The following is an 11,219-nucleotide window of genomic DNA, read 5'->3' as shown; positions in this document are numbered from 1 at the left end:
TCTCCTCCCCCCCCCCCCATCAGTCCTCAGTTCTCAGCATTCAAGAGTCTCTCATGGTTTGCCTCCCCCCCTCTCCCCAACTATTTCCCTCCTTCTTCTCCCCCACAGTCCTCTGTTAAGTTCCTCCTAATCCTCCTGTACGTGCAAACATATGGTATCTGTCCTCTGCCTGACTTATTTTGCTCAGCATAACACCCTCAAGGTCCATCCATGTTGCTACACATGGCCAGATTTCATTGTTTCTCATTGCCATGTAGTATTCCATTGTATAGATAAACCACATCTTCTTGATCCATTCGTCTGTTGGTGGACACTTAGGCTCTTTCCATGTTATGGCTATTGTTGGAAGTGCTGCTATGAACTTTGGGGTCCATGTGCCCCTATGCGTCAGCACTCCTGGATCCCTTGGGTAAATTCCCAGCAGTGCTATTGCTGGGTCATAGGGGAGCTCTACTGTTAATTTTTTGAGGAACCTCCACACTGATTTCCAGAGGGGCTGTACCAGTTTACATTCCCACCAACAGTGTAGGAGGGTGCCCGTTTCTCCACATCCTCGCCAGCATCTAGAGTCCTCGGATTTGCTCATTTTAGCCCCTCTGACTGGCGTGAGGTGGTATCTCAGTGTGGTTTTGATTTGTATTTCCCGGATGAGGGGGGACGCTGAGCATCGTTTCATGTGTCTGTTGGCCATCTGGATGTCCTCTTTGGAGAAGTGTCTGTTCATGTCTTCTGCCCATTTCTTCACTGGGTTGTTTGTTTTTCGGGTGTGGAGTTTGGTGAGTTCCTTATAGATTTTGGATACTGGCCCTTTATCTGATATGTCCTTTGAAACTATCTTTTCCCATTCCATCAGTAAAAAAGTATTTTAAGTAAAAAACAAAAATTAAAAACAGAATCTTGCTGGTATAGGTAACTTGAATAGCCTATATAATTTCTTCTAGGTTTTTTGAGATACTGAAAATACTGTTTTCTTCTTTGATTGGCTGGGAGCTAGGGTTATCCAGTGAGTAGCTTACAGTTTAGCTTTGGAGATAAATATTATAAATGACAGAAAAAATAAACACGATAGGGCTGTTAAGTGCCACATTTGAGTGGTATAGATCCTAAGTGTTATAGGATTTTATTGCATAGAGAGGTCCCCGAGCTGAGCTATCACAATCTGGACAGGTAGCTAGGACTGAGAAGTATTCTGAGGGGGGAGGCAGTGGATATAAATCAGTGGCCAGAATGTTGGCTGTATGTTGTGGATGCTGTACAGTGAGGAGACAGTCTATCAGGGAGTAGTTCAAGATTAGTAGGTGGAGAAAAATAGATGAGGGTCAGATCTAAGATGTTGAGTTCCTTGAATTTGTATTTTATACAGAGATGGCAGTGAAAATGAGAAGGGTCATTGAAGCGACTCTGTAATGGAGAGACCCAAGGACCTGGTGACTAAATGTGAGAATTGAGAGAAAAGAGTAGAGGTTTTGAGCTAAGAGAAGAGTTATTATTACTACAAATAGAAAAGTCAGAAAGGAGAGCTTGAATGAAGTGATGCCAGAGACCCCTGAGGCTTGTTCTAAAAATTCCCAATTTCTCTGTGTGGGTCCTAACTGGACATTTTCCCTATGGTCCTTTGTCTTCAATTGTTGAGCCTGGCAGGATGAAATCAAGTTTGGAAGGGCATTTCGAGGTCATGAAGTTACCTGGCCTAATTTCTTCGTTTTACAGATACGCAAATCCAGGGCTTCAGATATTGACTTCCCGGAAGACCACACAGCTAGGCTGGGTTTTTGGCACTGTTTTCTGAAATTCCTTCTGCAAATACTGTTGGCGAAGTGAGCCTTGTTTCTCTACCATAATTCAATTCGTGTTTGAAATGATTCCTCATAGTTTTTCACCTTCAAAATCAAATAAATTAATAGTTAAAATAACTGCTTCCGAGTGGCCTGAGTCTTTCATCTAAAGTTGTAGTCGCAAACTTCGTAGAAGTAAACTGGGGGCGTCAGGGCCGAACTCGGCTTGGGTGTAACGCGTCTGCTCTCGTGCAAAGGGCCTGGGCCGGTTGAGGGAGAAGGAATTACGCACATTAAGACTGGAGCGATTCTTACCGAGAGTCATTCCTAGAGTTTTTTAAATGAACGAAGATGTGTGGTGGAGACCGGTAAAGGATTTGCTTCCTTTCTTTGCCCCTCTAAACCCTATTTCTGTCACTTTCCACGCATGGAGCCCTAAATTCGTGCGTGACTCCTGCCCCGCCAGGGAAGAACGAGATGCGCTCGTTAGGTTAGTACTAAGCTGAAAAGTGAACTCTGAAAAGTGAGGTCGCAGCCAGTCCTGCACCTGGGCTGGAGCCTGGGGAGGCGCCTGCCTCCCGCTGCCCGAGCCCCTTTCCTCCTCGGCCCGCGGCGGTCTCCCCCTTCCCCCTGCCCTCGGCCTTCACTCCCCGCTCGGGGTCTGCGCCCCCAGCCCTTCCGCCTGGAGTCACCGAGGGCCTCCCGGCGGCGCCCCGCGCCCGGCCCCGCGGCGGTCCAGCCGCCTACAGCCGGGGGCGGAGCTGAGGGAGCGTTCGCCCCGCCCTCAGCCGCAGGCAGGGCCGGCGGCCCAGAAGGTTCCGTGGATTCGTATGGGCGGGGTTTCCTGAGGGGGCGGGCCCTGGCGGGGCGGGGCTCCCGCGGGGGCGGGGCTGAGGGGCGGGCCCAGGCGGGGCGGGCGGCTGGCCGGCGGGGGCGGGGCTGAGGGGGCGGGCGGGGGCGGGGCTTCCCGCGGGGGCGGGGCTGAGGGGCGGGCCCAGGCGGGGCGGGCGGCTGGCCGGCGGGGGCGGGCGGCGCGGAGGCCGGCCGCGTGTGGCGCAGCTGCGGCGGCGGCTCCCACTCGCTGGGCGTCGGGCGAGGGTCTCGGAGGGTAAGTGGGGGGAGGGGCCGGGGCGCCGCGGGAGCCGGGTGGGGGCGCCCCGCGTGCGCGCCGAGCCAGGTGGTGTTGGGACCCGCCCCGTGCCGCTTCGGTGCGTCGTGGGAGCGCGAGGCGCGGTGGGCGGCCCCGGCGCGTCCCGCTGCGGCCCCGCGGCGCCTGTCCGAGGCGTCGGCTGCGGGACGGCCGGCACCCGCGTGGCTGTGCACGCCTCCTTCCCGCTCTCGAGAGACCTCGGGTACGGAGACCGCTGTGTTCTTTAAAGTGCGCTGCTAGCCCGGGGTCTGACGGGGGGCGCGGCGGGGAACGTAAGAGCGGCTTCACTGGGGCCTCGTGGCGGGGAGTTTGCGGGGAGAGGGCGGCTGCTAACGGGCTGTGGCTTGAACCAGCGCTCCGGGGGCGCGGGCCGCGCGCCGGGGAGACCCTTGCGGAGCGTTGGAGGCTGCGCTGCCTGAGCCGGAGTCTGCCTGTTAGCTGTGCAAGTTGGGCCGTTTGCTTCGTCTCTAGCACTTCGCGTCTGCACACATAAAATGCGGATACTGCTAGTTCCGTCCTTGTAGGATTGTAATGAGATTAAAGCAGTTAATACTTAGTTCCACCTGGCGCGTAGCCCACACTGGCGTTGGCTGTTTTCTCTGTTATGCACTCAGATGGGCATTAATCTACAAAGCTGTCAACACCGGAAAACCTCTCCGCAGAGTTGTTGTTAGCAGTGCTTGAGGATGCCTGTACAGCTTCAAAGACCGAATCCTGCCCGATAAGCTCTCATTATTTTTCGCACCCACCAGAGATGTGATCATCCACCTGCTTTCACGTCGAATCCACTCTCAAATGATAAAGACGCCTTAGAGTCTTGAAGGCTGTTCTTAAAGGGGATGAGAAGAGACAGTGTAGCCTCATCGTAGACACCAAGCTCTGGGAGGTTTAAGACAAGGTCAGATCAGATCACTTTTATACACAACTTACAAGTTGTGTTCCCTGCGTGCTTATTTGTACTATCACTGCAAACGGAGGTAAACCGGAGTACCCGAATATATAAATAAACTAAACATCATAGGAACTGTAACTAGCCGCCTAGAATCTCAGAATTGAAAGGAATCTGAAAACATCACAGCAGCTCCCTTCACAGATAAGGGTGAGGCCCCGGACCCAGAATCAATAAGAGGCAAAGCTTAGACTAGAATTCAGCTCTTCCGAACAATAAATTATGAAGTCAAGGAATGATATTACTTCTGGTTTTGATAATTATACTATTTTTATTTTTGACAGTTTTATGGTGCTGTGAATGGTTTTTCTCGCTGCAGCATCCTCCGTGGTTAGCTTAATTGCATGATTCATAATCATTCTTTAGCACCTTTGATTTAAATTGCAAGTCTCAAAGTTGCTACATCAATGATTGCTTTGAGATCAAGATGATTGTCTTCTTAAGCTTTGTACAAACATGTTCTAACAGCACTTTGCTTTTGTTGTTTTAAAATGCAGTCCTTTCCTCCCATGTAGGGAACATAAACAGCGAGTATAAACAAATTGACCTGCTAGGCAGTTTGTTATCACCGTGTTACTGGCGAAGTTTCCTTGGTTGGGTAGGATGGAGTCAGGAAGTGGAACGCTGAATGCTCGCCCAGGGAGACGGGACCGGGTCCCCAAAGAGCACCCTGCAGTCGCTGCTGACTCCAGAGCATCACAGAGCGGCCGCTGGAAGATACGGGTGTGTCAGCTGCTGACTCCCCTCAGGCTCCTTGCAGTGGTCCCCTCCCTCACCTCCGGGTGTTTGTTAGATGTCACTGTCTCAGTCAGACCTTCCTAATTAACATTCCATACAACCCCGTTCTTCCTATATGTATTTATCGCTTTATTCACTTGTTCATTATGTCTTGTCTGCCATTAGAAGGTAAGTTCCATGACGGCCGGGGTGTTGCTAGCGGTGCTCCTGGGTCCCTGGGTGCCTGGCACCAGACGGTGCTCGATGTGCACACCTGACGCCGACACGCCCCGCTAGGGCCAGTAATTACCTAAGCCAGGTCACTGTCATTTTGCCCTGCTTTCCCCTCCACCCAATTCTAGTTGTTTCTTCTAGTTACCTAGGAATAGAACCTTGAGGCAGTGTTAATGCCTCCTTCTAGCTGGCGTTCCACATGCAAATAGCTGTTTACTTATTTGTCCTGTCAATTTTTGGCAGACCTGACAATTCTTATTGTTGCCCAACCCCTGTTTCTTCAAGCCCCCGTCTTATTTCATTCTATTCTGTTTGCCTTTCAAGTTCCGTTTTCGAATGCCTTTACCTCTTCATCTGCAGAATTAAATCCAGAGTGGCATTCAGAGTTTCTCCGTGATCTCAAATGCACTTTTCTAGCCTCTGTGTCCTCGATGTAAGAAATGTGATTTCCAGTTTATGCTTGTAAATGTGAAAATAAAATAAGGCTTTAATGATAATGCCCTGTAAAAGCCGAAGGTGAGTGTTGCTTCCTGACAGTTTCTCTTTCTGTTTTTATGGAGTGAGTCTTTTGCCTGCAAGTAGGCAGTCATTAAGACAAATTGGACAAATGTCTATTCCTTATGTGTTCTGAGGACTTTTGCTGCCCCTTCTGTTTTGAGTGCCCAGCCTTCAGATTCTTCCTCACATGTCACCACCACTCCCAGAAACCTAGATGAATTCAGTTGGAAGTGGTTTTATTCTTCCTCTGAATTCTAGAAACTTGTCAGACTTTTATTTAAGTGTATTTCATTTGAGAGAGAGAGAGAGCGAGAGCGAGAGCGCAAGTGGAGAGGGCCTAGAGAGAGAGAGTGAGAGAGAGAGAGAGAGAGAGAGAGAGAATCCTAAGCAGGCTCCATGCTGTGAGCACAGATCCTGATGCAGGGGTCGATCTCATGAAGCACGAGATGATGTCCTGAGCGGAAATCAAGAGTTGATGCTTAACCAACTGAGTCACACAAGTGCCACTAGAATCCTTTCATACTTTTCTTAGGGACTTTTTCACAGTCTACTTGGAATGGTAATTCTTTGCGCATTTATCTTTTTCTTTTTTTGCTACATGTAAGCTCTTGAAGGACAAGAATCACAGACACGTTCCGGCTCCTTTTTTAAGGAAAAAAAAGACACTCATTTCTTTGTTTCTTTAAATAAAAGTGAGCTTAAAGTTCTATTTTTTAAGTCTTTAAATCATTAAACATTGAGCTTCAACAGTCATTTCTACAATATGAGTAATTAAGGAAGAAGGCAGGGGGAAATTTAGTGCTACGTAAAAAGATCCAAATGAAGATAATGAGATCTAGATTCCTAAGAAGGGAAGAGGTATAGACAGAGCAGTATACCCAACATCCACGTAGTTGGACAGGCAGAAGTGTAAAACATTACACAAGCTCAGGAAACCATTAGGACAAGACAGCGCTTTATGAAGCAACATCAGCTTTGGATTTTTCTTGCGGGGAATTATTTCTAAGCTTTATTTTGTTTTTGCATCTCTGTGCACAAATAATACTGTCTCTCTGCTTTGTTTTCTGAGCTGGATAAGACTGAACATTTTCTCTTCCTCTTTCTGATCTGAAAGTAATTACCTTCTTTCCTTTCATTGTTTAAACTAATAAAATGTTCATACTTTTTTCTGATTTTCCTGGTGTATGGAGTTGATATATGCCAGAAGCTTTTAGTTCTTCAGAGAAAGGTGATAGATACAAGATAACTCAAATTTATCTACTGTTGGAAGCTTTTGGTTTTATTGTTTGATACCAGCATTTGGTTTAATATATTTTGTTTCATTACAGAGATATCCTTGCACATACTTCTGTTATATGAATGCTTTTATTTTACTTGTGACCTTTTCTCCTAAATTAAAACTTGTCTCTATAAAGTCTGCAGACATTTCTGAGATTTAATTTTTTCTCTTATTGAGAAAACCTCAACTGGGGTTTTCCCAATATAGGGCGTGCATTAGCCTAACTTACTTTCTTTGTTCTTGATTTTGAGTACTTTTAGGTGTCGACTAAATTTATTTTATCATTCCTAGGATGAAGCTGCAGTTTCTATTGGTAGGAAAGTGTTGGTAGGGAAAATATATATATATATAAGTCCTAATTTTTTAAATGTTAAAACTTTAAGGGAAAATTTTGCAAATTATTTTTACTAATAACTAGTATAAGGTCAGGATTTAAAGCTAATGTGCTACAATTTATTGTGTATGTGGTACTGTGATTTAAATATGTTACTGTTTATAAGTTTTGGCCTTTGGGAAATTTCTTATGTGCTAACCAGTTAAGTTTTACTGTCAGAAAAAGAATCTTGAAACCAAATATTTGCTTTGGAGTAAGGGTTCCTTTATCACACTGTGTAAGCATCTGCATTTACTCTGAGTTCTCCTTATTTTTAAAAAGCCTGGTTAAGGGTTCTTATCAGATAGGATCATTTGTACAAATAATAAAAGTTGTGGCCGAGACTAATTACATATCTCTAGCACATGGTAAACATTTTGTGCCTGCTAAATAAATAAATCTATGTTTTTCAGGAGGATTTTGTTAAGATACTGTAGCATATTAGTATGTTTAATGATGGAATTGATCTAGGGACGCCTGGGTGGTTCAGTTGGTTAAGCATCCGGTTCTTGATTTCACCTCAGGTCATGATCTCACTTTGTGGGTTCAGGCCCCACATTGGGCTCTGTGCTGATGGTGTCGAGTCTGCTTGGGATTTTCTCTCTCTCTCTCTCTGTCTCCATCTCCCTCTGTCCTCCCCCGCCCTCAAAATAAACAAACTTTAAAAAATTATTTAAAAAAATAGAATTGATCTACTAAAGAAGGAGAAATTGATTCAGGAGACTGGTAAAGGAATGATGAGATATTGGTTACTTTGAAGATCTTGCACACTTTAGCATATTGGAATTTTTACAAATTCCAATTTTTACAGGTGCCTCTCTCCACCTGTTTGTTGAAAGAATAAATTAAATGTGTACCACTAAGTGTGTGGCAGTACATAAGTCACAATTTCCACACTCTGGTCAGGGAGGTTCTCAATAAATTACATGCAGTTTTAGATGATTATAAATGCTAAAACGGAAAGAACCAGGATGATGGCAGGATTGCTTTGGGAAAGGAGCACGGAGTTAGGGTGGTCTTGAAGGCTTATTGCAGGGCTTGGCATTGGGACGAAGGCCTCATGGTGACGAGGGACACAGGCACAAGAGACGGGTGGAGAGCGCTCAGGGCGTGAGGAATTGCGCTGTTCCGGGAGGCCAATACCAGAGCGTTCGGAGGCCCTGGTGGGTGTAGCGGAAGACTTAGGAAAACGTTAGGCCATTCGGGTGCTTATAGGCTGTTAGCGATGATTCAGAGTTTGGATTCTAGTCTAAGAGCGGAGGGACAGCTGGAAAGGGCTTAAGCAACGGGGTGAAGCTGCCGGGCTTACAGGGATTAAGAAAACGACCCTGCCTACCGCAGGGGTGACGGATTGCAGGGGCTGGAAAGGAAGCGGACATGGCAGGTTGGAGGTTCTCTATGAAATGTGATAGGATTGTTTCTTGGGGGGGGTTGTTGGTTGTTTTGTTTTAGTGTTTTCTGAGTGTGGATTTTATATTTATTTATTTTGTTATTTTTTAAAATAGTTTGTCAAGTTGGTTTCCACATAACACCCAGTGCTCATCCCAAGTGCCCTCCCCCGTGCCCCTCCCCCCCATCAGCCCTCAGTGTGTTCTCAGCATCGGTCCCTCCTCAGCTCTCCAGAACAAGGCTTCCTGGGCCTGCAGTGTTTCACCACTGGTAGCTCTGTGTAAAATTCCACGTTTATTTTCTCATGGCTCCTGTAATCGTCCACCCACCACTCTGTCCGTGATCACAGCTGTCCAGGAATCATCCTTGGGAGTGTTCTGAATTTCCGTCTTCCTGGAAGATACATTGGGGATGCGCCTTCCGATGGAAAAACTTGGGAATCCAGGAAGAGGGCAGGTGTTCCGGCAATGGGGACCCGAAAGTGGAGACCTTAGGAGGCTGAGAAAGAGCAGAGCATTGCAGTTGCTCTTAACGTGCCTCCCCTGTCTGTTCTGGAACCAGTGACGGATATGTTACCAGTTGGAGCAAATTTAGGACTTTCTTCCTTATCCTGGCAGCTTTGAGCCTAGTACTGGAAAACAGCACTGTCAGCTGTTACTTCTACCTCCTTATTCAGTCCTTTTTGGAAATATCTGTATTAAATGAGCCAGTTTCAGAGAACCAATAGACTCCTATAACTTTTGTCAAGGTTTTTGGATACTCCTGTCAAGGTGTTGGGTACAGATTATTCTTCTGTATTGTGTACCAACATTGAATAGTTTACGTGTATTTTATTTCTAATTTATCACTTTTTAAAATCCCTTTTCTTTATTAAGAATCAGGATAAATAGAAGATAAATAAGAGATGTGATAAACCTTGGAAAAACTAGGACTGCTTTGTGATGATAGGTGAGAGAAAAATCAAAGAGGGGGGTGGGGTGGGAATTAGAGGAAGGATATATTAGTAAGGAAGGAAAACAGGAAAAATTGTAACTGATTCATCATGTGATATGTGTAGGGAGAATGCTACTATGTATCTTCCATTGGCAGATCCTGTTAGATTTTTAGTCTGCTCTGCAGTGAATTTAATTTCCAGATGTGACAAAGATGTGCTTTGTTTCTATTGGATGTGTTTGGAGCTAGTATTCTGAGAGGCGGAAATAAACAGATACAGATTATGTACTATTACAGTAGGCTTTCAGTAAAGTAACCAATTAGGAGTAAAAATTTCCTGAGGTCCTTTTAATGTAGTTTCAAATGAAACCCAGCTCTCTTGGCCTGTTTTCTTCTCAGGAATAATGCTTGCCCCCACCCCCTTGCCCGATTCCTTTTCATGTTCTCTGGGTCAGTCCCCATTTTCCAAACCAATCTCTGTGTATACAGGGATTTTCTTTTGTCTCTTCCTTTGTGAGTTCCCTTCTTGGGAAACCTTGTTTCCAGACACTCGCCACCCACTCCTGTCCCCTGCTGGAGAAAGTTTGTAGCTCTTCCCCTCTGAGTCCCGCCATTTGGAACAGGATTGTTCTCAATCTCTCTTTGTGACTTGGTGTGAATCACTGAACCCCTCTCTACCACATTAGTTAAGACTGGGTAATGATACTTGTGAATGTATCTATCTCATAATTTGGGTAGGGGCTACTAGTCAGTACCAAACAGTATCCGTGATGCATGAAAGAAGTGGAGTTAAGAACTTTTCTGCTTAGGGGTGCCTGGGTGACTCAGTTAAGTGTCCAGCTGTGGCTCAAATCATCGTCTCGTGGTTGGTGAGCCCTGCATCCGGCTTTCTGTTGTCAGCGCAGAGCCTCCTCTGGATCCTCTGTCTCCCTCTGTTTCTGCCCCCTCCCCTGCTCGTACACATGCGCACACTTGTGCACGTGCTCACTCTCTTAAAAATAAACATTAAAAAAAAAGAACTTCTCTGCTTAAATTTAGAGGTAAAAGCAGAAGAATCTTTGGATTTTCTGTAAAACATTTTTTTTTGGCTGTCTGAAACAAAGTTGGACAAGATCCAGGACAGTAATTGCATAAAATGGACAAAAAAATCGGCATGATGATGAAGGGAAAAAATGCTTTTAGAATAAGCTTAACTGATGTTAACTATACTGGAATTGAGGTACAAAGCTTAATTTTTAAAAAGCCTATCTATTTTAAGCAGTATTTGTTAACAAAATTTTATAATGTCCAGTGAATTTGGACAGTTTTCTATCATGGCGTTTCATCCATATTTCTACTTTTTACAGCCCCCAAATAAAAAAAAGTGTTTATTTAACCTAAAAAAAAAAGACCACTTTCCCTTTCTTTACAAAAAACTGTATCTGTGACAGTATCCTTTCTTGTGTTGTCCTTATTTCATAATTGAGCCGCTGATTGTCCATGTGAAGGGGCCAGTACTCAAACCTGCTGTGCCGCACTCGCAGTTGTTGACATTCTGGCGTTTTAGGAAGATGAGCCGCTCCGCTCCTGACAGGCCTGACCCCTCCTGGTGGCAGAATCAGAAAAGTGCTTTTTTTATGCCAGGCTTTCCTTCTGTAACCTGATAGCTAAGACACCTAGTATTCTCTTTGCAACCCGTATCTGCAAGGGCGATGAAGAAGAATGGCACGAATGCAGTAGTGCTGTAAGAAATTGAGAGACAGTGTGCGCTCTCAGGTCAGAGCTGTGTCACCTTACAGTGCGTGAGGTTGTGGGCCTCGCGGGCTAGGCTCCTTCATCTGTAAAATGGAGATAGAGATACTCGCTTCATGGGTTTCTTTGAGGGGGAAGTGATGTGTTAGATGTGAGCACTACAGTAGTGCCTGGCAGTAGTACGCGGTATA

At 45.7% G+C, this 11,219-nt stretch overlaps 1 protein-coding gene across 6 annotated transcripts in view; it reads left to right on the top strand.

The window, feature by feature from the left end:
* LOC120241682 (serine/threonine-protein kinase Sgk3) overlaps positions 1–11,219 on the top strand; it is a 134,874-nt gene that overhangs the window by 56,244 nt on the left and 67,411 nt on the right. The window contains exon 1 of one of the 6 annotated variants that reach the window (XM_039246983.1): positions 2,800–2,883. The exons of the other annotated variants lie outside the window; for them this stretch is intronic. The gene's annotated coding sequence lies outside the window, so the exon portion shown is untranslated. Of the gene's footprint in view, positions 1–2,799; positions 2,884–11,219 lie in introns of those variants that run through there. 6 annotated transcript variants of the gene reach the window in all.

This window comes from Hyaena hyaena, unplaced genomic scaffold, assembly GCF_003009895.1.
Source record: "Hyaena hyaena isolate Hyena2069 unplaced genomic scaffold, ASM300989v1 scaffold_287, whole genome shotgun sequence".
Taxonomy (NCBI): domain Eukaryota; kingdom Metazoa; phylum Chordata; class Mammalia; order Carnivora; family Hyaenidae; genus Hyaena; species Hyaena hyaena.
The sequence above is the reverse complement of the archived record's forward strand: the minus strand, read 5'-3'. Positions and strand labels throughout refer to the sequence as shown.